The 27371-nt window shown below is 40.9% G+C and overlaps 1 protein-coding gene and 1 pseudogene across 1 annotated transcript in view; one reads left to right on the top strand and one right to left on the bottom strand.

Moving 5' to 3' along the window:
* The window catches only part of ANKIB1 (ankyrin repeat and IBR domain containing 1), a 410605-nt gene extending 394927 nt beyond the window's left edge, over positions 1 to 15678 (top strand). Inside the window, exon 21 of the mRNA XM_061996267.1 lies at positions 15669 to 15678. The gene's annotated coding sequence lies outside the window, so the exon portion shown is untranslated. The remainder of the gene's footprint in view (positions 1 to 15668) is intronic.
* On the bottom strand, positions 7590 to 13872 carry LOC104557769 (sterile alpha motif domain-containing protein 9-like; annotated as a pseudogene).
* Positions 15679 to 27371: the final 11693 nt, after the last annotated feature.

Below are 27371 nucleotides of genomic sequence, written 5' to 3'. Positions count from 1 at the left end.
TTTTTCTATAGTAACTAGCAACAGGACAAGGGGTAATGGGGTGAAGCTGGAATACAAAAAGTTCCAGTTAAATATAAGAAAAAACTATTTCAGGGTGAGGGAGCCCTGGCACAGGCTGCCCAGAGGGGTTGTGGAGTCTCCTTCCTTGGAGGTCTTCAAGACCCACCTGGACATGTTCCTATGTGACCTGATCTAGGTTTACCTGCCTCTGCATGGGGATTGGACTAGATGATCTCTAAAGGTCCCTTCCAACCCCTACCATTCTCTGATTCTATTATTTCAGTCAATGGTTGCAATGCAGCTTCAGCTTGCTGAGTGTTTCAGTATCTGAGACATCAATATTTTCTTACTGTAGATTCTTAATAGAAGCTAGATATCTTTCTCTAGTGGACCTAGATGTATGTAACTGCAGCTATGTCAATTCCTGTATTGTGGATGTGGAGTAAAACACCTCCAGTGATCTGCTTGTCATGTCTTTAGTGAGCTGCCAGCTTTCCAGACAAATGTAGAAGTCTGGAGGGTACTGTAGAAGACAAACCACAGTGGGATGCTAAAGAAAGCCCTATAAAATATAAACCATTAATAAGTAGTTTATTACAAAAAATCTAGTCAGTAAATAACACATTATAAAAAGCTGCCAGGTGGATTTTCTTTTTTTTTTGTCTTTTAAGTCTTGTGTAGTAGTAGAGATAAATCCTTGCCTAGAGCACCACACTAATTGTTGAAGAGATGATACAAGTCTATATAAGTGAAATACCTGGCACTGAGACAATATAGTACTTTTCATGGGCCTCAGCTAAAAGGAACTTCAAGTAGACACTTGACTGAGAAACTGGAGTGTCTTTCAGGTTTCTCTCTCTTGGTAATTCAGTGTACAGTGGTTTCCATCTCTGCCATCAAGAAGCACCTTTCAGTGGCAGCTGTCAGGTTTACCAGGACATTCTGCCCCTTCAGACCCCTGTCAATCCCCGTACTCTGTCCTCCACAATGAATACAGGCAGTGGAGCATCTCTTTCTCACACACTAGGAGGACTCAGTCTATGTATGTTGCTAGGAGCTGCTGCAGGCAAGCAGTTCCTGGAACAGAGAGAGCTCATCTGCAAACTGATTTTGTTTCAGTTCCACAGCTGCAAGAGCAGCAAGCACTGGAGCCAGACGAGTCTAGAGAATAGACTTTGCTAAAGGCTGGCCAAGAAGCCAAGCCACAGGCAGAGACACTGGTACATAAAATGCATTCCAGTGGTTGGCATCTGGGCCCTGCAGCTGCCAAGTACACCCAGTGTGTGGCCATGGGTGTTGGCTTCAATACTAGAACATTTTGAGGATGAGGCCAGCAACCAGTAACCAGAGAAGACAGTGCCAAGTTACTGCAGAAATTACATTCATGCGCCAATTTGCTTGCTATTTCAAAAAACAAAATTTTACCTCATAAGTGTTGTTTTGAACATACCCATATGACAGTTAACAGAAATATTCTGATATTTGCTAGTGAGGGGGAAGAGTAAAATACTTATATAAGTGAAATGATGCTCCTTGGGGCACTGGTTAACAAGACAAAACTGTACCCATTATACTATTCCTTAATTAATGCATGAGTTTCCTTAGAGACCACAGCTCTGTTGAGGGACACAAGTTTGGTGTAGAGACAGTGTGGGGAGACAAAACAAAGATAGAGGTGAAATGAAAGAGATACGTAGCAAGGCTAAGCAAGTTTCATCTCCAAAGACAGGCTTTGTGCACTGTTAATGTGTGAGCAGCTCAGAGAATCATGTGAAAACAGAAAGGTTGTATTAAACCTTTAGAATATAATAGAACTGAAAACATGACTCACAGTATAGGATATCTAGTGAGTTGCATGCTACACAGTCACAAACTGCATCAGGCTTATCCATCTCTCTCTCCTGGAGAGTATGTCACAACAGATAATTACATTTAATACTGTGTTGAGAGTATTCAGGGTCAATGTATAAGCAGAATCTTTGTCTCCCTTCTGGGATGTTACCTGTAAATAATGATAGTAAAAAAGTGTCCTTAGGTACTGAAAATACTTGATCTATGGTAGCAAAAACTTCATACAGGCTAATTTACTAATCAGTTCACATGTTAATTAGCCAAAGGGATTATTGTTTTAAGTGCAGCATTAATTTTCCTATCAAAGTGGCTCGTGCATGCTGCTCCTGCACAATTCTGCAGTCCCTGTCTCCCCAAACCCAAAAGCAATGCTAGAGTGCAGTGTTTCTCTGAAGGACAGCTCTCTAAAAATGTGAGGGTAAGATCCTGTCTCAATGCTTCTCACAGACCTCCCACCAAATCTCACTTCGCAGCATCTGCAAATTCAGTTAAGAAACTGAATGTCAATCAATGGTTTTCTCTGGCTCAGTAATCATTCACAATAATGATTTTGTTATTGAAACTTCAGCACCAGTTTTGTTCAAGATTTACAGGCCAGAATGGAATCCAGCTCTCTGGCCTTTAATTATCATAGCTCCACAGTGCCAAAAAACCTAGAAAAAAAAATCAAACCCCACTGAATTAGGAAGATATAACTTTACAAGTTCTTGGGACATATTCATTGAGAGAGTTAATGTGGTTATTTGAAATAAAAAATTCTAAGTTTCTGTCATATATGGACTTGAGTAAATAAAAACAAAACAAGAAACCAGAAATGTGTAAACAATTTACTCTCATAATTTTCTTCTGAGATTTTGGCTTTTAAATGTCTGTCTCATTCAGACTATAAATTAATGGTGAACTCTTCAGCAGTTAAAATGGCAAGATGTAACAGTTGTCCCAGTAAATAGGAATGTTTTTGTAATTCAGTTAAAGAATCCAAAGGGAGAAATAAGTATCTTAAATCCTAGTGTAACTCAAGAGTATTTTGCTTCTGAACATAGCTGTTGCATATTAAGCATTTGACTTTAGTCCCTTTGCTGCAGATAAGAATTTACTCACCAAATTACGATGTTCATGTAAATACAAAAAAATATCATATGTGTATCACAGGACAGCCTGTGAATTCAAATGTTAATGAGATCTTTTCTTTTCTGTTTCTGTGTTACTGGACTAGACTAGGCTGTACTGGGACTTCTTAACAGTCTGATGTCTGTGGAGCAGATGGCTGAACAGAATGAGTTACTGATGCAGACGCAAAGTTGACAGAACCATCTCCAGGCAGTGTATAATAGAGATGGATGGCTCTGGGAGGGAAAGTTCACACATTGGTGGGTCTTATCAGCATGCTATAGACTCTAAGTCCTTGACATTTCATCTTGTTCTCAAGAATGAGAATTTCTCTTTTCTATTAAGCTCATTTTGATGCTTTTCTTTTTTTTTTTCTTCTTTTTTTTTTTTTAATTTGCTTTTTCATGACAACTGCAGGCTGAAAAAATTGAACCATAAAGATTAGTTGTATTTTCTTGTTCTTCTGTAGAAATCCTACTTGCAAGACTTGTAACAAACAGTTTAACTAGGCAGGACTTTAAAATGTCATTTGTTTCTCCTTTTAACAAGACTCTCATTCCTGCTCTATCTTTGCCTTCTACTTGTCGTTTTGGGAGAACACATCCATGTACCAACATACAACTCCCAAATGATCCCTGTGGCCACACTGATCATTGTTATCTTGAAATCTCCTACGTAGTGACCACAATAAGATTTTTACCAAGGATCTCAGTTGTTGTTTCTTATGTTCCTCTGCTATGCAGTCGACTGGTCAGTCTACCATGAGGTGGTAACTTATGCAACATTATATTAATAGCATTGAGCATGTCTGAGGTATTTTCTTTGTGGCTCTTCCTACATTTTGTTCCATTGGAGCACACATATCATATGCATAAACTGGATCCATCTTGACTGCTTGAACTGAAACAGTCACTTTGTGCTCCTTTGTCACTTCCCTGACTTACAAGGTATAAATACAGGTGAAGAAAGTGGGAAGCTAGCACAATACATCTTCTTTCTTTCCTTATTCTCTCTCCTTCTCATTATTGTAATTATTAATTAATATCTATATTATTTGCTATTGCAACTTTCTCTTTCAGTCTCTCAGCCTCTGTGAAGCTAGACTACTCCCAGTGCAGCCATAGCTGCACTGAAGCTGGTGCTACAGTTTGTTTCAGCAAGAAGTGGTGGAGTGCTAATCTTCTCTCAGGGAAGGCAGCTGCTGAGCAGGAAAGAGCATGGTTTTCATTCTGAGCTTTTAAGCAATAGCCAGGAACAAGCAAGTGCCTACAAGGAGGAAGTCAAAAGTTGTCTTGTGACAGGTTACATAAACCGAAGGTTTGTGGTTCCAATAGGCAAAGGGAAACCAGAGAAAGCTTTCTGCAGCAAGTGCTCAAATTGAAGCAATATGGATTTGCCACAGCCAGTGCTCTCCTCACTGGTTGGCAGGTTGTGCTTCTAGCTGGGATCAGTCCAAAGTGAGAAACTCCCCATGGTGCCGGCTTTCTTCAGCCCCCTTGCACAAGTGTAAGTCCCTCCAGCCCAGCCCAGCTACTCCTGTCTTTAACTCTTGCCACACTGTTGCCTAAATTGGTCCTGTGTGCAGCATCCCAGGTTGGGTGTTTTGAGGCTAGACAAAGCTCAGGTCACTCACTGCCACCTCATCCATCTCCTGTCCTTCTGCTCAGCATCTGCCAAAATGGTGGCAGCAACGGAGAAGGCTGCCACTGCACTGGCACGGATGACACGCTCAAGCAGGTCCATACTAAGTCCCCTCATGACATGGCTGGCAGTCACTTTCCCATCAGTTCACAACATGACAGTGAGGTGTTCACAAAAGGGAAGGCCCCATCCCACTGTGGATGGATTTTTTCCGGTGGTTTCTCCTGTGCAGTTCCTGGAGCAATTTCCACACAGCTGTGGGCCTTCCCCTGAGGTGGCCCCCCGCCACACATAGATGCTGTTTTCCCTGTCCCTCGCACACAGGACGAAAGGTCTCTTGCTATGGCAACCAAAGCGCCTCTCCTCTCTCGCCCTGCTGGCGCCGGCGGCGGTAGCAGCGCCTGCCGCTTGGCTTCCGGCCGCGCGGCGGCCCACCCGTGGCCGCGGCCGAGCGGCACAGCGGCCTGCGCCGAGCCTCTGCAGCGCAGCTCGGGCCGAGGCGCCTCGGCTGCGAGGCAACGGCTCCACCTGCTGACCCCACTCCCCCGCGGTTCTTGCCCGCCTGCTGTTTCGCGCCCGCTGATTTCTTTTCCCCTTTTCTATTCTGCGGATAAGAATTAAATAACCTCTGCCCTTTGTTGTTGTGTTTGTTTGTTTGTTTGTTTGTTGTGGAAACACGGGTCGTTGCCCATATCAAGACCCCCAGATCTATGTCTTGTCCAGCAGTCTTATGGGCTAAGTTTGTGACGGCTGCTGGTCGAGATCAACTGGCCAGTGCTGGGCTCTCCCCAGCCTTCCACTGTCGCTGCCTTTTCATGTGAATCATCTCGGTTGCTTCTGCCACGCAAGACTGCATCATTGCCTGCCTCATTGTCCCTGTAAAAGAACTCCAGCTCTCATTTGTGATAAAACTCTTTCTCCCTTATTTTCCTATTCCACAGGTATTTTAGCATAGTTCAGCCCCGAGTCTTTTAAGTATCATGCACATGTGTAAAGAAAAACAGCAGCAACCTAGTAATAAATGGAAGCATATTTGCTCTGTAGAAAGCCTTGGGACATGCTGTGTAGGTTTGAAAAAAAAAAGAGTGATGTGTGAGTGATATAGTTCTTCCATCTGTCAGAGGCAGGAGCAGGACTAGATAGCAGGTGCACGTTAAATTTTAACACTGATCTCTTACAGCTTTACTATGAATACATACATACATGTTCCATTTTACAGACTGAAATATTGGCATAAAATTGCTTACTTTATGTTGTATGTAGACTAAATGACAGGCTAACAGTTGCTGGACAACACGTGTGGTGCATGCTGCTACCCACTTCAAATTTATGAAAAGAGGATTTTTTTCCCTATTGAGTAGATAATCATTATAGAGAAATATAATGAAAATAATCATATTTTTTGCTCATATCATATACAGAGAGATGCTCAAATCTCAAAGCAGATAGCTGAAGTTAAAGAGGTACTGATGACATGACTGTTACAGTCTGTAATCACAATGACTTTGAAAGAGAAGACATGGTCTTGCCACATATTTTGGCATTGACTTGCTTATACATTACATATCATGAGAAGAGGAAAATCTTTCATGTTGATAGATATATTCTTTGCTCGGGCAAAGGAGGGGAGTGTGATAATAAAGCTACTTATTTTTTTTCTTTGAATATCTAGCGATGGACTGTGGCATCATCAGGAGTTTGAAGAACTGCAGAGAAGACAGAAACACCAAAATAATTTCCACTGCTGTGTCTAAGAGGTGATGGGAATCTCCTCTGATGTTGGATCATCCAGGACATGTTTCCTGTGGATGCTTTCCCTAGGAATATTCAGTCTATCCCAGTACATCACTTTTACTGATACTGTTTTTTGGGTTTTTTTTTTTGGTTGGTTGGCTTTTTCCTGAGGTATAGCTTAAATATTTTTATAGCACATTTTTACTCACACTTCATGTCAGCCTTGGACCTGAAGAACAATTTATTACCTTTTTTTATATGTTTCTTTGCAGCAGCCTTTTATCTATTAGAAGACAGCATGTCTTCCTCCTTGTTCTCTTTTCTAGAGAATTTCTACGTATTCTGTCTTACTTCATAAGTCCTACAGTCTCTACTCTGGAAGCACATCTTGAGAGTCTTTAGTCCAGAAAGTATTCCTGTAGGAAGTACAATCACCTTCAGACACAGAGCTGAGGGACTTTACATGCCCTTGTGCACACCTTTTCTGTGGTTCAATCAGCTAGTATGATTGCTAGTCTACATGTCAGCAGCTGATCTTCTTTTCCATCCCTTCCTAGAAATTTTCCTTTCTATTACTGGTTGTGAAGCCCCCTCCATGGTCTGTACTTCTAGCTCTGATTTTACACCAAGAAGGATCCTCAATACTCTTTCCACCCCCTAAACTGATTTTTGCAGACCTTGTACTCTTCCAGGAAAAGATCCCCGAGCTCCTATTCCTACACAGAAATTCACAGTCAACAAATGTCTGCAAAAGGGCAGAGTAGGGACCCTGGCTGCTCCCTCAGCACACCAAAGGAAGCTACTGAGAGAGTATCACAATGGTTTGTGAAAGTCAAACAACTTCTTGGATCTCCCTGACTCTACACCTTCTTGCAGACCTGGCGTTACCTCCTGTACAACCAGATTGTGTCAGGTTGTGTCCTCCAGGTTTCTAGACTCAGCATTGACAGTGCAGAGCTCAGCTTTTAGCTTTGATTTGACCCATCACAGCCCAGACCTGCAACTTCTGGAGCTGTCATGTATGTATGGATTCTTTTGTTAAAACCTAGATTTGATGTGCCATGTATGAACAGCCCCTTTTTCAGGCCTTGCAGCTTGTGCACACATTTTCCTCACATCTACGTTTTTTGTCCCAACAGAGTAAACTCTTTTTTAAACATGACTCCAAAGAACTCCTGAATGTGCTGGAAAAAGCTGGTAGTGCTGTAAAAAGTTGGTAGAGGTGTTTAATATGGGCAATACAACATATTTTTTATATGGGAGATGCTGAGCCAATTGGCTCTAGTGAACATGAAATACATCTGAGCAAGATATTTGTCATGGTAGAGTTTAGTTTTCAAAATACAAGGATTAACAAAGTTATGAGCTGTGAAAAAAAATGGTCTTACAAAGTAACAGGGGAAGGAAATACTTGTATAAAGCAATTTTGTCAGCCTTTTTGCATGTTGTATATATCATCAAATACACTTCCACACTGTACAATTAATGATGTTAACAAATATTTGTATTCATTAATGAGCTACTGCTAAAAAAATACAATTTTATAACAGTCTGATATATGCAAATAAAAAAAATCTGTATTTCTGTAAATGCAGGCATGTAGAGGAATGTCTAGCATGTAATATGCTGCCACATCCCAAGGGTTAGTAAATCTAAACGTGTTGCAGGCAAAAGTGTCCCAACTTGGGGAGTTTAACTTAATTTATTGCCAATTAACATAAACATTCAATTTCTAATTGGAGTGTTGAGAAACCAAGAATTCAAATGACTAAGTGAACACTTAAAGAAATGCCTTTCTTCTTTCAACTTCAAACGCCTTTCCTTCCCCACCCCTAGGTGCAGCTCCTCTTGTTTTCATGTCTGCCCAGTCCTCAGTCACCCTGCCAAGGTGATGGGCCTGCAGCAAAGAAGGTTGATCTCAGTGTGTAGTGATTTATTTCTGCCACTCCTTGCTTCCTACTTTTTTCTTCTGCTTCTCTGCTGCCTCTTTGTTCTTGTTTCCTCTGCCCTGGCCTGGGTCACCCTTGGGCTGCAGTCCTTCAGGGACATCCCAGTGCAGGTGTGGGTCACCCCTTCCCAGAAGTGTGTCTCCACACATGCCCCAACCAATGTTCAGGTCTCTAACAGCATCTCCTCCATTGTTTCTCCTACCTATCACAGCATGGGCTCCCCTGAATGGCAGAGGCTTGGTGGGTGACTGGGTGTTCGTGCTGGTGCTGGATGAGGCCAGGGCAATTCATGACCTCACACCACAAAACAGCCAGCAGTGACCCACAGCCACAGCCTGCGAGCTGTGCCCTATGTACCACCCTGTACAGCTCAGCTGAGTCTGAGCACAGAAGAATGCTTGAACTTCTTAGGACATGAATACTGGAGTCTTCAATTGCAATGAAGACATGGCAAATTATTTGCTGTAAATCTTTATTTGGAAGTTTAAATACTTGATAAATTGTACAGTGATACCCTAAGGACTAACTAGAACTAAAAATGAATTACCATAAAAATTGATACTATAGCACTGTTTCTGAAATAAAAGTATACTATTAGAAACAAAGTGGATACAGGCTAAAAAGAAGTATACATTTTTTCCAAGAAAAATATATTTTGTCTGGAGTTAAAAAGCACTGATGATTATGTAATACAACTCCTTGTGCATATTTACACTAGAAGAAGAGCTGCACTAAAGCAGAATGGTTTGCTGCTTTATTCTTTTTCTTTTTGTCAATTTGTTTCTATTAACTTGTTGAGATGTTAGTTACTTTTATCTAGCTCCTTGCCTGACACAAAAAGCAAAGAGGACTAGGGGGATGATGAAAGAGCTGTCCTGCAGACCTCTTTCAGACAGTTAATAGCATAATTGTAATTTCACTTTTAGGCAAATAGTTTCAATTAGTTTCAATTCTTTTAGGCAGTGAGATGCTATCAATGGGTGAATGATATGAAGACCTTTGTATCTTATGTATTCCTGTACCTGATCATATATTAGAATATTGGAACAGATTCCTATGTTTTCTGTCAATTTATCTTTACTGCAGCCGATCTTTTGAGAATGAATTCCTAAGAATTCTTCACATACTGATAATGAAATTGTAGATGTTCTTACATATGAGTTTAACAGTGCTAGATAGCAAACAAGTTGTGCCGGTTTAGAGACAGTACTCAAGTTTTGCAAAGTATTTTTTACCACTTTTTCTATGTACTGTGGATCAAAGTTTTTCTTCATAATCATAAATGAATAGAAATTGTCAAGATTAGGATGCATCTTTTCAATATATTCTAGTTTATGATCAAAGGCCCTTTGATCTTTTTCAGAAAGCATATGTTTTAAAGAAGTGCTGTTCAAGATATTGATTCTTGAACTTTCATCAGGATTCTGAGATCCCATACAGTTTAGAATGATCACTAAAGGAGTTGTATACTGAATGCGTTTTTCTACTATAGCCTCTTGAATTTCTGTCTGCAGAACACAGACATTTTCTTGCTCTTCAAAATCATCCACAAGAAGTAACACTGGTAAATAGCCCTTGTCTTTGTTTGCTCCACAGGTGAGTAAAGTTGTAATTTGTGTTCCAAAATCACCTGGTTTGTTTTTCAGAACAGCACATCTGAATTGCTTCTGCAGATCCCAAAGGATATTGCATAGCTAATGTTGTCCCACTGCAGCCTGGCTGGTAAAGGTTGATAATTTTTACAGGTGATTCATCAGCATTGTTAGATGACAACATAATCAGACATTCAAGCTTTTCACAACTGTCTCTTCTGATAAAATCTGAAGTATATTTTTCAGAAGAAAAAGAGAAATTCCACCATGATACTTTACCACCTCGATAAAAATCATCTTCCCGCTCTTTCAGGAAAATTTCAAATTTTTCTTTATCCTTCTCTATTCCTGTGTCTTTGCATTCATTTTCACAAAGTATTTCCAATGCTGCCATGGAGTCTTCTTCCTTCTTTAGTAGAACCATAGAAAGACCAAAAGAGGGCAGAAATCTTTTAGAAGACTGTGTCATTGATTTTGTTTTTAAGATGGTGTAATTTACCATTTCCAGGCTTAAATTAGAAACACATTTGTTTGAAAGTGCCACCTCACTAATGTCTCTAGCATGTAGAAGATCTTTCCATTGCTGGTATGTACCTGCACCAATGCAAATGCAGACCATGTATTCTAGACCCTTTAATTCTTGGTAAAATGTCATGAAAGTCTCAATAAGGGGATCTGCTGGGTCTTCTACTGTAGAAAGCAAAAGAAACAATATTAGAAGCTTTCCACTTTGCTTTACATCTTTGTATGAAAGAAATGAAATCATTTTTCTGACACCAGCAGCTCTATCTCTTTGCTATGATGTGGGATCTAATGGTAGCTCATGATTTCCTTTGGAGTCTGATCCACCATTGCTGAAAATCCAGTTGGTCTCCTGATGCAGTTTCAGCTTTTCAGCTTGTTCAGAAACTGAATCCACCTTGTTTTCATAATCATCAGGGAAGTGAAGTTTGGCATTTTGATTTTTTTGGTAAGTCTTGAGCACACCATCCGTTTCTGATTCAGAATCAAAATCAAGTACAGCAAATCATTTTATTTCCTGTAAAACATCTAAGTCCAAAGTTTGACTTGGATGGCATTTGTTTGTAACTAAAATGTAGTAGTCATAGAAAGAACTATCTAGTGAGTCCCTGTTACCCGTGAGTAGAGTAACTTAGTCCATGCATTAATTTCTTCGTTTTAAATTCTGTTCTTCCTCTGCACTTTCACAAGAATCTGCTAAAGATGTCAAGGTATTTTTAAAAGTTAAAATTCTTCTGTATTATGAATATTTGTGGAACTAGCTCCATCCTGGATGTAGACAGTTTTTTTCCAACTCTTATTCTTATATTTGTATGTGTTGGTACAAAAATATTTTGTACCACAGATGCAATGTTTGGAAACCACATTTATTTCAATGACAAACATATATGATTGAGTTCCATTTTATAACTATACTTCCACAAATCTAGGTTGTCTAATGCAATGTTTTGCAATGTTGATATATTGCTCATTAAAGTACTTTTTGATGAATTTATTAAAATGGTCAATATATGCTTCTTTCTTGGTAACTTTTATTCCTTCAATTTTCCCATGTGGATTGTCACGTACTCCAAAATGAATAGTGCCATTTGTGAGGGAGCTCATGCAGGCTGCAGCAAACCTGAAGACTTCATTGCTAAATTTCATCATGATATCCTCTTCCTGTACATTCTCTGTGTTGGTAAGTAATTTGAATTCATGTACTGGATCAATGAGATTGAGTGGCCCTGTTTCAGGGATTTTAAGAATATTGTACTGTATGTATTTAATTACATCTCTGAAGTTGTCAAAGGGTTATGGCATACACATCTTTCCAGTTGGGTGCTGAGTGCTTGATGGTGACTCCTCTGATACATTCTCTTTGTCATCTGACATTGCTTTTTTGTCTTTCTTTGCAATTTCACTGTCATCTTTTCCATCAAGACTCTCTGCAGTGCCTTCTTGCACAGTCTGGTTTGAACCTTTAACTAGAATGTCATACTCCTTCAGCAAGTGCATTATTTGAAGAGCAGGCCCATGAAGTAAGCCCATTTCCAAAAAATCTGTTTCAGTCATCTGTTTCAAAATAAAACCAGTCACACCTTGTTTAAGCAGGATTTCTGCGTATTCCTGGTCAGCTTCAGCAACTCTGGTTACCCATTCTTTGACTTCCTCTTTTGTCCACCATTCAATATGTTGATAAGATGGTGGCTTCTCATGGGAAAATTTTTTCATGGGAAAATTTTTCCCATATTACCTTTTCAGTACCTTTCGCATTCACTGAGGATTCTCAAATTAATCAAAAACAAGTAGTTCAGCAGCATTTGTGGAGATTAGTGGCACTAAGAAGAGCATCTTACAGTCCACTTGGTCTTAGTAAATGTAGTCATCTTTAAAAAAAAAAAAACTTTTAAAAAATAGAAACACAATAAAATGAAATAATTCCTCTTAACAGTGTCTAATTTTACTTTTTCCTCTCACTTCCTTTGAGAGAATTACATTCATTCCTCTGAAATGGAATTGCATCCAGTCACAGTTGTTGTATTAGAGGCAATAGACCTTCATGCATAGTCTCTTATTTGTAGCTGAATGCTCCTGAGACAAAATGACTTTTACATTTTTTTAGGTGGAATTTTGTTTTCTGAAAGAATATTTAGTTATCTAAGCTACCGTAGTGACATGCTCCCCTCAATCTGTTCATTTATTTCTTAAATTATAAGCTTTAATGAGAAGTGATAATAAAGAATTCTTACAGCTAGTGTGGAAAACAGCTGTCTTACTGCTAACCAAGTTGCCTGTTAATTTAACTCCTGAACTGTGAGAACAGAGAAAAAGGCGGGGCTGCAGTCTATGAAAGCCTGCAGTTGCCATTTCTCTGGAGAGACTCTCTTTTTTTTGCTCATAGAAAAACTAGTTTCTAGTTCTTTTAAATGCTGCTATGGTAAACATATATTGTAAAAATTGGAGAGTGCAGGGGGAAAGATGCTCAATATTTTTATTCTGTGACTGAAGTTATTGTATTCTCCAGTAACTCCACCCAGGGTACCTAAAAGCTGAGAAAGGAAACTGAAACTAAAGTATATCTGCTCAGGGACAGTGCTCAACCCAGCAATGTAAAAGTACGATTTTAATTCCCACTAAACTTACACTTACTAAGAGAGGTATAATTTAGTCTTAATATAAAAGCTAACATATTTCTGTACTTAAAACAATTAGTCCATGTTTCAGGGTTTGGGAGCATCCTATTGACACAAATGTCCTGAAAGGGATACTTTCATTTCCTAGCCTTGATGCAACATTTCTATGTTTCATGTTACTGTTTTTTCCAACCCAGAACAACTCTATACTATTATTTCTGCAGAATAATTTATTTGAGGACATATTCCTTGGAGTTATTTCACTGTAATCGCATAACAACCACTTTCCATGTGAAGACATTTAATAGATTTGGAAGAGTTTATTTTAGTAAATTATACATATTTACACATTTAATGTCTACAAAAACCAAACGGTATCAGACTAAGCCATCAAGTCTCCATAAAATATTCCAACCACAAAATAAACGTGCATGTACTTACGGTAACTGTTCTGTTCTGCAGGCTTATTTTTACAGTTCTTCAATTATTGTATTTTGTCCAAGCAGGAAACCCACAGATAAAATTCATCTGAAGTCCTCTTCTAAAGTATAGGAAAAAAACACCTAAAATTACTTTATAAATTTCTAACAGTAGTCTGGGGTAAGAAATAGTAGGAACGAAAGAGCATTGATAGACATATAATGAGATTTTCACAGTGGCAAATGCCCACCTCTAGAGGAGAGAAATGATAGTGCCTGCTAGAGAATATTTACTATTGGTTACCTTTTCCTTGCATGCTTCTAGTTTGCCCTTCCAACACAGGATCTAAATGCTACAGACTAGGTGAGTCAGAAGCTAAGTGTTGCAGAGAAATAGGAGGAAATAGATTCAGGGTATTTGGGAGGTTCTACTGCTCTCTTTCCCTTTCGCTTTCTCTCTTACCAAGGTTGCTTCTGGTCTCTCTCTTCTGAACTTCCTGTTTGGAAAATCGTTGTTCTCTTAGGAAATTAATGCAAGAATTCTGTTCTAGGATGCCTTTATTAAAACACTTATACAGCACTGTCTTAAGCTGCTATTGAGAACCTTGAGAAATTAGGAAACACTGTCTGAGCAATACTTACTTAATAAAATGCAATTAATTTGACATATGCACTTAAACCTGCAGAACTTTACTGGAATGAGTGTGAGGAAAGATAAATAATGAAAGGACGCTTTTGACATGTGAATATTCTTCAATATAGGTGCTTTTGAATAATCAGGCTTACTTATCTGCTCCTAAAATTGGTTGCTTCATTTCCCATACTGCAGTTATGTTATTGTCGTGGTGGTTTAGGTCCATCAGGGAACAAAAGACCACGATTAGCCTCAAGTACCAAAGAGGCTGAGAATTGCCAAAGGGCAGGCAGAGCTTAATTGCCACTTAAGGTTCAGGACAAAACAGACCAGGCTACTTGGTTTGGGGAAGAAAACAGAAAATAATGTAATGCAACATCATCTAAAACATAACCTTAAAACCCCAAAACATAATCGAAATAAAACAACACAGAATAGTACAACAATGAAGAGTCTGACCAGCCCTTTAAGAACATCTTCTCGACACATCTCCCCTCTTCCTGGGCTCAGAGCCCTGATCCCGGGGTTTTTACCTCCTCTCCCCCTGAACAGTTCAGGGGGGCAGGGAGTGAGTGTTTCAGTCAGTCTATTCCTGATGGCTTCTGCCGTTTATCCCTCCTCAGGGCAGGTGGGCTCCACACCCGTCCTCCCTGCAAGTCTGTGGGGTAACTCACACGCATGGCAGCCCTGCACGGGCTGCTCCGACACGCACTTATTCCAGAGGCTGCAGCTCCTCTCTGCCTCTCGTGTGGGGCTGCTCTGCGGCGTGCAGGCTCTCCAGCACGGCCTGGGCCATGGCCGTCTCCCCACACAGTCCCTCGCCCGTCCGGGCTCACTCACACGGAGCTGCTGGTAACTCTCAGTCCTGCCGTGGGTCTCCATAGGGTTGCAGGGGTGCAGCTGCACTCACTACGGCTTGCAAAGGGGTCTCTGGTCTAGTGCTGCTCCTTCCTTCCTCCTTCTCTGACTGTGGGGTCCGCGTGGTCGCCTCCATCTTGTATCACTCTTACACCTCCTGCCAGCACTTCAAAATTCCCGTCCCTAAATAGTGATGGCAGAGGCGCCAGATTGGCCCAGCCAATTGACCCAGAGGTGGGTGTGAACCCAGGAGCCGGGGGAGAGTCTGAGAACTCTTTACCAGGTCTTCACTGCAACCCACTCCCCCTGTTAGCAAGAAAAAGCTGCTCCTTGCTAAACCAGGACAGTTAATGTTCCTGGTCTCCTTTGGAGGAAATGACTGAAGTGAAGCTTAGGTGTAAGCTTAGTGAACAGCTGACGTGAAGCTTAGGTTCTGTGGATAGTTTACTCCAGAAATGTTTTCCCTTAGACAATGTGCTTGTATTGCACTGTACCATCTTCCAGCACCCAGTGGACAAGCTTTATGTTGTAATACTCTGGTATTGACTGCTTCTACTTCCAATGTTTCACAGTACTGATGCAGATCTTACAATACCCTACTCACTGACTGTTGCTGTTACCCTCTTTTTTCATCCTTTGCCTTTTACTGTCTTCAATGGCTATGATAAGCAGTAGGCAATGGCTATGATAAGCAGTAGGCATCTGAGGAAGATAACGACTACAATTGAAACACATTTGTTTAGAATGGTGGCAGCAAGAGTGCTCACACTAGCACTGTGTCCAATCCTAGAGATGAAGAGGTTGAAAATCCTTGTATTAGGTGTAAGGACCAACACTGGAGCAGTTCATGAAGGACTGCTGCCTGTGGGAAAGACTCAAGCTGGGACAGGGGAGAAGTGGTAGAGGAAGGAGCAGCAGAGATGTATAACTATGGACTGAACAACTGTGATAAACTGACCACAGTCAGCCATTCATCATCCTTCTGTGCCACTTGTGCCACCATTATTCTGGTTTGCCCATACCTATAACTTGTAAGCCATCTCCCTGTCTTTTTCTTGAGTCAGGAGCTTTAGCATCTTATTTTCTTGTCTTTTCCTACTGAAGAGGGAGAGTGAGAGGGTTGTTGGTGGACATCTGGCAGCCAGACACGGTCAATCCACCACAATCCTTCAGGGTGATATTTGTTCAGAGAACAACTGTGTGAGGTCACTGGGGTATTTGCAGGGTACTAGTAAAATAAGAAGTCACTCGTGTGATCTGTAGATCCAATTGACAGCAGTTCTCAAGATTTCGGTTATAAGAGCTTGCAGAGTTATTTTGATTCTTCCCGTTTCTTTTAATATCTTTATATTTGACAAATCATTATTTATATTTTGACATCTATATTCCATGATTATTACCTTGCTATATTTCTGTTATATTAATAGTTCTTTTTACTACTACATTGTGTACGTGCACTTGACTTCAGCCAGCCAGCTCCTCAAGCTCTTCGCATTAGTGAAAAAAACCCACTTTGTGATCTTTTACAAAACTTATTTCTTCTTCTTCCTTTTTTAATCCATCTCCTTTCTTTACTCTGTTCCCTAAGTTATTACTTGTCTATTGCAGTGGTGCGGACCAATCTCTCTAGGCCATGTTGCTATGTTGGGGTCAACAAACATAAGGTTCTTGTCTTAATCATCAGTGTGGGGATTAGAGACACTCTGACAGTCATCTCAGGTATAAGTGCAGTGAGTGTGATAGTTTAGCTCTGGCTGGGTGTCAGGTGCCCACTAAGTCATAATAGCACTCACCTTCCTAAACTGGAGAGGGGAGAGAGAAATATAATGAGAGGTTTTTGTGTTGAGATAAGGACAAGGAGATCACTCAGCAATTAGTGTCACGAGCAAAATAGACTCAACTTGGGGACAAAAAGGCTTGATTTATTAATAAACTATTAGAAATAAAACCAAATCTTAAAACATCTCCCCCCACCCCTCTCTCTTCCCACGACTCTCTTTCCTTCCCTCCCAGCAGCCCAGGAGATGGGGAATGGGGGATGGGGGTTGCAGTTAGTTCATCACAGATGGACTTTACAGCTGCTTCTTCTCAGGGAGAGGTCTCCTCACACTTCCCACTGCTACACTGTCGGGTCCCTCCCCATGGGAGACAGTCCCTCACGAACTTCTCCAATGTGGATCCTTCCCATAGGCTACAGTTCATTACAAATTGCTCCAGCATGTGGCCTCCCACAGGGGCAGCTCCTCACACCCTGCCCCAACGTGGGTCACCCACCGGGAGAACAGTCCTTCAGGTACTGACTGCTCCAGTGTGAGTCCCTCACAGGATCACAAGTCCTGACAGCAAACTTGCTCTGGCATGGGCTCCTCTCTCCCCAAGGCTCCCAGGTCCTGCCAGGAAACTTGCTCCAGTGTGGGCTTCCCACGGAGTCACAGCCTCCTTCAGGCATCCACCTGCTCTGGCATGGGATCCTCCATGGATGACAGGGGCACAGCTGCCTCTCCATGGTCCTCACCACAAATCACAGAGAAATCTTTCTTCCAGTGCCTAGGCACCCTCCTCCACTCTTCCTCCACTGACCTTGGTGTCTGTGGAGATGTTTTCACATTCTCACTCCCTGTTGCTGCTGTAGTTTAGCAATTGCCCAGCAACTTCTTCTGCTTCTCAAATACATTAGTGACAAAGACGTTACCTTCATCACTAATTGGCCAAGCCTGACTCAGGTACAGGGTCCATCTTAGAACTGATTGGCCCTAGCCAGCTACAAGGGAAGCTTCTGGAAGTTCATTGTTTAAGGAAGACACCCCTGTAGCTCCCCCAACTACCAAAAAACCTGGCCCAAGCAAAACCATTACAGTGAGCCAAGAGAATCTTGTGCTCTACTGTCTAGTTGCAAGTACAGGGAGTAAGAACTATTGAATCTAGTTCAGATTGTATCCCATAATTGTATCTGAACTCCTATTATGTGGAAAGTGTAGCACTAACTCTAACCATCTGTCTCACAGCCCATTCTGGGAGATATGAGTTACCTGACAAGCATTGTGGCAAAAAGGAAGAATTACTGACCAAAGTCAATCATCTTGTGACCCTATAAATAGCAGTCCCAAAATGAGGCCCTTTGAGCTCTCTGGCAGGCTGTGGCCTTGATTCTCCCCTTGAGTTGAGACACCTCTCAGGGCAAGAGATCTTCACAACTTCCAACATTCAACTAATATAATGCTGATGAAGAGCTGATCATTGTCTGCTGACAGACACTGATGGAAAACACCGAGTAACTCACGACATTTGTTTTTTGTGCAGATTCAGATTCAAGGTTAAGATGAGCTGCCTGAGGACTGAGGAAAGGCCAATGTCACTCCAGTCTTCAAAAAGGGCAGGAAGGAGGACCCAGGAAACTACAGGCTGGTCAGCCTCATCTCCATCCCTGGAAAAGTGATGGAACAACTCATCCTGAATGTTATCACTGAACATGTGAAGGAAAAAGACGGTTATCAGGGGGAGTCAACATGGCTTCACCAAGGGGAAATCCTGTTTGACCAACCTGATATCCTTCTATGAGTGCATAACCAGCTGGCTAGATGAGGGGAGAGCAGTGGATGTCATCAACCTTGACTTCAGCAAGGCTTTTGGCACTGTCTCCCATAACATCCTCATCAGAAAGCTCAAGCAGTGTGGCTTGGATGAGTGCACAGTGAGGTGGATCAAGAGCTGGCTGAATGACAGAGCCCAGAGGGTGGTGATCAATGGCACAGAGTCGAGTTGGAGGCCTGTGGCCAGTGGAGTTCCACAGGGACCGGTTCTGGGGCCAGTCTTGTTCAACATCTTCGTCAATGACCTGGATGAGGGGACGAAGTGTACCGTCAGCAAGTTGGCTGATGACACAAACTGGGAGGACTGGCTGATTCCCCAGAAGGCTGTGCTGCCATTCAGTGGGATCTGGACTGGCTTGAGAGTTGGGCAGAGACGAACCTCATGAGGTTCAACAAGGACAAGTGTCCTTGCATCTGGGAAGGAACATGCCCATGCACCAGTACTGGCTGGGGGTTGAACTGCTGGAGAGCAGCTCTGCAGAGAGACCTGGGAGTGCTGACTGATAATAAACTAAACATGAGCCAGCAATGTGCCCTCGTGGCCAAGGCAGCCAACAGCATCCTGGGATGCATCAAGAAGAGTGTGGCCAGCAGGTCAAGGGAGGTTCTTCTCCCTCTCTACTCTGCCCCAGTGAGGCCTCATCTGTGGACACTGTACTGTGTCCAGTTCTGGGCTCCTCAGCTCAAGAGGGACAGGGAAGTGCTGGAGAGAGTCCAGCACAGGACCACCAAGATGATCATCGGACTGGAACATCTTTCATATGAGGAAAGGCTGCAGGAACTGGGGCTGTTTAGTCTAGAGAACAGGAGACTGAGGGGAGATCTTATTAACATTTACAAATATCTAATTGGTAGGTGTCAGGATGTTGGGACAGCCCTTTTTTCTATAGTAGCTAGCAACAGGACAAGGGGTAATGGGATGAAGCTGGAACACAAGAAGTTCCACTTAAATATAAGAAAAAACTATTTCACTGTGAGGGTGATGGAGCGCTGGCACAGGCTGCCCAGAGGGGTTGTGGAGTCTCCTTCCTTGGAGGTCTTAAAGACCCACCTGGACATGTTCCTATGTGACGTGATCTAGGTGAACCTGCTTCTGCAGGGGAGTTGGACTAGATGATCTCTAAAGGTCCCTTCCAACTCTACCATTCTATGATTCTATGATTAAGGATTTGAGATATAAAAGTTATTTGATTTTACAATTGGCCAAAAGGAGAGAAACATAGGCTAACCTCTATATCTATGTGTGTGTTTGTGATTCAGAATCTTGCAAAACTGTTGTAATATTAACTATTAAATGTTATAATATTAACTATTGTTAAAAGATTCTCTTTACCTTCTGTATTAATTTAATTAGATATAATCCCAATTGACCAAGTCTGAGACTAGGTCTGGATCCAGCAGCAAAAGGGATCTGTTATGAACCTTGTGACATAAGAGGAGAGTCTCCTTTTAATTTTTTGTTTCCAATTTCACAAATCACTTTATAACAACCCCAACATGATTTCTACTCATATATTTTCTCCCCTGCAGTAAGTAGTAGAGTGAACTTTGGCATTGAACTCTATTTTGTCACCTTTCACAAATTTACATTAAAATCACTTGTGCCAAATTTGTTTTTTCTTTAAGCGATCTAAGACTTAAATTACTCATCCATGACATCCATTTCCTATGTTGTTGTTTCTTACTGTCCTACTGACACATACTGATAGCTATTTGTTCCAGCATCTGCTCATTTTTTCAGCTGTGGAGGTAACACAGAGGCCTTCAGAACTTTTTCTTTCAGAGGTTAGTAACTTCTGTGTCTACTCTGGCAATAGCCTCTCAATTTTTCTTTAAAAAGACTTATTAGTCACATAGGCATGTATTTTTATGATGCTGATGTCTGACCATCTCTCATAATTTCTCTATCATCCTCCCTTCAGTTCTTCCTCAAAACGTCCTGCATGTCACTTCCTTCTAGAGCTGTGCTTCCCGAATCTTCTCTTTAAAGAAAAAAAAAAGACAAATGCCTGTCAGAAACACTCACAAATACATATACAGTGATCACTGCATTGTATTCTCATTGTATTTTTCTGCCTTCCGCCACTGGCCCATGGGAAGACACACATGCATTTCATGAATAGGGAAAGTAGAGTGAATGGCAAATGATCATTTCCTCTGACAATGAGTCTTGCAAGCACTGTAATGCCTGCAACCAGCAACCAGACCAGAGATGGCAAGACCTGCTACGCATTTAGAAGCAGTAGGCAAGATGGCATGGATTATTTCTTCTTAATTCTTGGTTTATCAGCCAGCAGAACTGACATTCAGATTGGGACTCACACCAGCTTTGCTCAGTGGTATGCTAGTATGCTTTGATGAGCTCACAGACTGAGGGAATCTCAGGCATAAGCGTGTATTTACATACTCTTAGTGCTCATGTAGAGAGCAGCTGTACTCCTTTGATTATTGCAGCCCAGTTATCTGTTGAGCCACTCTGTGGTTGTTAGTTTTGTCTTCTTAAACTCCTGGCTATTTCCCAATTGTATAGCATGGCACTGTGGTTTCATGAAATGTGTTGCATGGGCTAACGTGACAAACTTTCATTCCCTGCATCAACATTGAACAGATAGCTCTTAACATGACATTGCCCAGCAGCTTGTGGTTGGATTGGTATAATTCTTCCCCCTTTTCTGGCCTCTTCTCTTGCACTATAAGATTGTGTGGTAATCTGGTCCAAGGAACTGAAGCACTCCATTATATGTCAACTTAATCTATGGACAGATCAGATCTGGTGAGCTATCTGGGAGCTTGCTTGAGCTCTCTGCTAGCATGGGCCAGACCATACCAGTGGAAGGAGTGGAAGATGCTGTAAAACCACAAGTATATGTATGGACATGTGCATTTACAGGCTGCCAAAATCCATGCAAGCAACAGCTAAAATTGTTATGCGTATTCTTTTGTGTTCTGCAATGTCAGTCAAAGTATGGTGAGGCTTTAACAGGTGATTACTCCTAACTTGCCATGTTCTTTGCTGTTATCTTGTGCAAGGTAACTGCCTGCTTAAAAGGCTTGGGATTGTGGTCTATACCACTGTTGTTTCCTGGTTACCTGCCTCTCTAGGAAACACACAGCTTCTTTTGCATTCTCACATTTTTCCTCTTTGTTCATGTCTTTTGTAGTGAAACTACACATCACAGCCCTTATTCATGTTCCTTGTGGTGGCACTCCTAAGTAGATGATGTCCTTGTGATTCTGAATACTCTTTTTTTTTTTCCTCTCTAGTTTCCCAAATACACATACTCTACAGTCATCACTCTATGACCCTTTCTATGCTGGTAGGCAGACGGAGATGAGTTCTCAAGTTCAGTAGTATTTCTGTGAAGATACATGATGTAATGCCTGCAGATTGTGCAATATAGATGAATTAGCCAGTTCACGTGCTGGTAGCAGTGCAGACAGACAGCAAGGATCCTTGAGGGGCTAAACCCCAAGGCATGCTACTCAGGGCACCCCTGAGCTATGTGGTCAGCACTGAACACCTGTGTCCAAGGAGCTTGGGGAGTCAGAATATTGGAAGAAGTTGGGCAACCAGGTGTCTAGAGTGCACACTTCTCAGCTATTTGAGCTACAATAGAACAAACTATTTCAGTTAAAGGGACCTACAAGAATCATCTAGCCCAACTGCTTGACTAAATCATAGCTGACTATTAAAGCATGTTATTAAAGTCATTGTCCAAATGCCTCTTAAACATTGACATGCTTAGGGCATTTACCATCTCACTAGGAAGCCTGTTCCAGTGTTTGACCACTCTCTTGAAAAAGAAATGCTTCTGAATGTCCAGTGGACAAGCACCACCCGGTACAGCTTTGAACCATTCCAGTGTGTCCTGCCACTGGATACCAGGGAGAAGAGATCTGCACCTCTCTCTCTGCTTGCCTTCCTCAGAACACTGTAGGTCACTACTCAGCCTCTTTTTCTCCAAGCTAGATAAGCCCAAAGTCCTTATCTGTTCCTCAGAGAACATTTCTTTCAACCATTTCACCAGTTCTGTTGCCCTCCTATATATATTAAGTAGGCGTTTCCTTTTCCTTGCCTTAATAGAGAAAAAGTGATTACAGCTTCTTTTGTTAGAACTTTTTCTACATACTAGAAGACTTATTTCATCTTTCTTGATATCTTTTCCCACCAAGATAAAACATCTTTTCAGGCTTTTCTAAACTTTTTTCCTCATTTATGTTGCTTCTCAAATGTTTTCCTCATTTAGCTGTATCTTTCAGGAACACTTAAAAGGAATTTCTAATGGAATTCTGTTTTCTAACTGTCTTAGCCTGTTGTTTAGAATAGTGATCTGGAATATTTGGATGTAATGGAATATTCTGCATTTTTAAATACAACGTGTATTTGGGAGCAAGTATGACAGGTTTAAAGAACTTGGAAAGTGCTTAAAAGCAGCTTTTGAGTTGAATATTATTTGATAAATATAAAAAATCAGCAAAGTAATATCAGGGAAATGTAGCTCAGGAAAACACATGAATGATGCCAACACAATTTTGTTTCTCCCAGTATGCTTTTGTTTTGACCTAGAAAACAACCATATTCATTTGCTATTAAGTTATAGAGAAGCTGTGTTTTAGAACGACAGGAAATATGAACAATGTACCTTGATGAAAATTTGTGTTATTACTGTGTTGACAGTGCTTTTCTAAATAAGACCATGTGTCCATTTTTGGTCAGAATGTGTTATTGTATAGTGGTGCTCTATATCAGAAGCCTTGCCCTAATAGTTCTGTATTGGATTGAATCTGAGTTCTTAGACCCACCGTGACCAGCAGTTTTGTACTTTGCCCTGGAATGCAGCACATAGCCCAAACAGATACGTACATATTATCTTTTTAGGTGGAGCAGGATTTCCAACATGCTGGTATTTGCATTGCATGTTTAACTGAACTGTGATGCAAATTTATACTTGAACAGACTCCTTAGATGTCTAATCTTTTATTTTGTCTAATCTTTTTATTTTATTTGCCTTTTACACTCCTTGTCTATTGTTTATGTACACCACAGATTCTAATCAAGAAACGATCCTTTGCTTTTTTCCTCATTATTTTAATGACAAGCACAACTGTGACTTTCCATTCAAGGCTGCATCATAGTGTACAACGTGAATCCCTTTATATATGTCTGTGATGTGTTTGGAAACTTCTGCTGCAGTTCCAGAAAAGCCTTATGGCTTCCACAGAAAGGTAGCAAGGGAGCAGGGCTATTGCTCTGCACAAGTTGGGCTAATTTCATACACTCAAGAGTTTTTATAATGCCTATTTATTGAACATTTCTAAACAGACTGACATGGCTTTTAAATTGTCAGCCAATGATAAAGATTGGGTCTTGCACTTTAATGTTTTTAAGAGGTGTGTATGAAAAGCATTCTGCAGTTTTTCATGTGTAAGTGGAAAATATAGTCAAAAGTACAGCACGAATTGCTGTTTGAGGGCATTCTAAAACAATTAAAAAAACCCTTTCTTGCAGTTGACTGTCATTTAGCTACCTAGAGAGTAGGTGTTATAAATCAGGAAGCTTATTATAGGAGGCAGGATTAAAGAATCAGCCTCTCTTCAAATGTATAAGTCATCTGGGACATGCTCGATTCCCCTTTCTCCTTCTCCCTGTCCCACGCACTGTCACCCAGAAACTCTTACCATCTCCTGTGGGAAGTCATTGCCCTCTACCTCTCAGAAAGATGCATGATACAGATGCATTGATGGCAGTGAGGTGAAATTTCCAAAGGAGTCATTCTAACACTGAAGAAATCCCATAGAAAAGATGTGATTGTATTTTATTTAAGGCAAAAAGAAATAAAAAAGAATTAAGCTACTTAAACTAAAAAGTTTTTAACCTGAGATTTTATAACAATGAGCTCTTTCCTTTTCATGGTTCATACTTCTACAAGTAAAGCATGGAAGTATGTGCACAGTACTTTGCTTGTATTTTGGCTTCCTATCTAGCTTCTCTGGCCACACGTTTCAAGGTTAATGAAAGCATACATTCTCTTTACATTAATGTGAACTCCTTGCGTTATATCTGCTACTGTTGTTTTTGCTTAAAACTACCCACTAATCATCTCCCTCCCTCTCTGTGCTCACACAATCACAGCATGGCTGAGGCTGGAAAGCACCTCTGCAGATGATCTAGTCCAACTCCTGCTCAAAACAAGTTGTTAGGAAAATCTCATTCCTCAATTATTATACCAATTAATCTTTATAGTATAAAATTGTACAAAATTTCTTTTAAAAATATCTATAGTGTATGTTGTATACTGAATAGCCATGCTTAAACAAGCAAACTAAAGGACCTCGTCTCATCATAAGGAGGATGACAGCTGAGCCTCCGAGATAAGGACTTTGCTTCTTGGAATCCTAAAAGCTGTACGTGAAGGATAAAAGATACCCCTGGACAACCAAGATAATGCCATCACCCTAGCTCCTCTAACATGTCTTTGAAACCCTCCCATTGTTTGTCATCATAGATAAGTGACTATAGCAAGATGGATTCCAGGACCATCTGATCAACAGAGAAGCAGGTGGATGACAACACAATAAAAATATAATTGCTTTGGGAAGTTTTACTATGATTAGTGAATGGTAGTGTGTTTTTGTTAGATATCAATTAGTCAAATTGTGTTGCATCTGAAAGCTTGAAATACTTGTAAATCCACATTCAAGTGCCTGAATTTGAATGTGACACCTCATGCTCATGAATAAAAGAATACCTCTTGTAATTCTAGACTTTGCATCCTAGCCTCTGTCTTCAGTTGGCATGGGCCAGTTGTGAATTTTCATAACCAGAATCATCTATAGCAGATCACCAAGGACTGTGTCCAGTGGGTTTACAATAACTTCATCAAAGCAAGCCATTCTTCACATCATTGGGGAAAAAACAAAACAGCAAAAGCCTCCACAGGAGAGAACGATAATAAAACGTTACAAGACTTTTTCTAAAATTTTCACCCCTGTATTTAATATTTTGAATATGCTACATTTTCATTATCTCCATCTCGCATTTGAACAGCCTGATGTATACATCTTCTCGTTTAATGGATGAACTCTCCAGTGCTTTGGGTAAGGTTTGAAATGGATCTTACATCCATCAATAAAAGATTATCACTCTCGTTTGAATGGGGTAGTTCCAGTGAGAAAAGGGTAAAATTCCAATATCATAGAATCATAGAGTCAATATGAAAAGGTTTTCTTTTTCATCCATTAAAATTCTGTGACAATTCAGAGCCCTTTTTTCCCTCATAGTTTATTGCTTGTATGCCTCCATGAAAAGAATTTCTCCAATGAAAGTATCTGAATGCACACTGTAAATTTTGTAAGAATAGTAAACAACGAACACAGTTTGAATAGGAATGTAAACCACTACTGTTTTTTCTTTAGCAGCCAGTAACACACAAAATGCAGAGAAACAAAAATAGAAGAGAATAACATAACGTAAGGAGAAAGCAACTTGTCTGTGTTTGCTCTCTGTCCCTTGCAATAACATATTTCTATTTGCAGAGCTGGGTCTGCCACCATAGCTAAAAGAATTAAGCCAAACAATGTGCTTCTTCATATAGCACAATATATTTTCCTAACAGTTGAGGCTTTGTTAGCATATTTTGGCTGTAACTGAGGAGTAGGAACATGGCTGTCATGGCCTGCGTATGCTTTCATGTCTTTACAGACAAGTTGTAGGTAGATGCAGATGAAGACCCAGGGTAGCAGTGGGGCTGGGGTGCAGTGGGGCTGGGTGGGCTCTTCCTGTGCTGCTGCATGACAAGGGAAGGGAGAGGGTCTCCAGTGGACATTGTACTTGACCTTCCCCAGAGCAACAGGCATCTTTTTCTTCCTTCTTGATAAAGCTAACGATATATGTAATTTCCAGTGAAAATGCGTAGGCATATATGAACCCACAGAACTGTTACACTTTATGTGCTGCATAAACAATATTATTTTCTTAAAATATTGTACAGGTATTTTGCATAAGTTTAAAAGACTGTTAGGGTGGTCTTTCGTCATATTGCTAATGCTGTCTCACGTTATTGACAGATGGCTTAATTTGAAATGGCTTGCTGATCCATTATCAAGGCATGAGCACAGATTCTGAGCAAAATGTTACAGGAGCCTTTGCACTTAAGCATGGGCAAAATGTGCCCACAGTGAGATCAAAAGTACAAAGAACAGAACTGATATTGAACTGATTCTTTTAGATACTTAGAACAATGTATACTACTGGAATTTGTAAATACAGAGCCTCCAGAGGTGGATAGAATTATTTCTGTAATTTCATCTGCATTTTTTGGCCCATGGTCCTGCAGGGACATCAAGAGATTCAAAACCTGCCTGGATGAGTTCCTATGTGACCTACTCTAGGTGGTCCTGCTCTGGCAGGGGGGTTGGACTGGATGATCTTTAGAGGTCCCTTCCAACCCTTAAGATTCTGTGATTCTTGTGAAGATGAAATGGTGTTGAGCACTTCAGTAATTAGTAAAATCGCTCATTTTGGAGCAATTAATATATCCACCCCAGCAAGAAAAGGAGGAAAGAGGGTGAAAAATCAGACTTTGCACATCTCAAAGGGCTGTCCCAATTTGTCAGCTTTGAATGAAAGATGGAGGACTTTGTGGGGATGGCCCTGGGCATCTCAGTCCTTCAGGACAACTTCAGTTCTTCAGAGTTCTGCCCAAATGTTTTTACTTAAAGCCTCTGCTTGACACCTTCATGTCAGAAGATTATTCCTTATGGAGTAAATCTGGTGACTATGTTATCTTTGGTACTTCTTTGAAATCCGGCCAATACCAACTGCCTCTGTGAAGGCCTGTTTACCTCATACACAAC

Source organism: Colius striatus, chromosome 5 (genome assembly GCF_028858725.1).
Source record: "Colius striatus isolate bColStr4 chromosome 5, bColStr4.1.hap1, whole genome shotgun sequence".
In the NCBI taxonomy this organism is placed as follows: Eukaryota; Metazoa; Chordata; class Aves; order Coliiformes; family Coliidae; genus Colius; species Colius striatus.
This window is presented reverse-complemented; position numbering and strand designations above follow the sequence as displayed.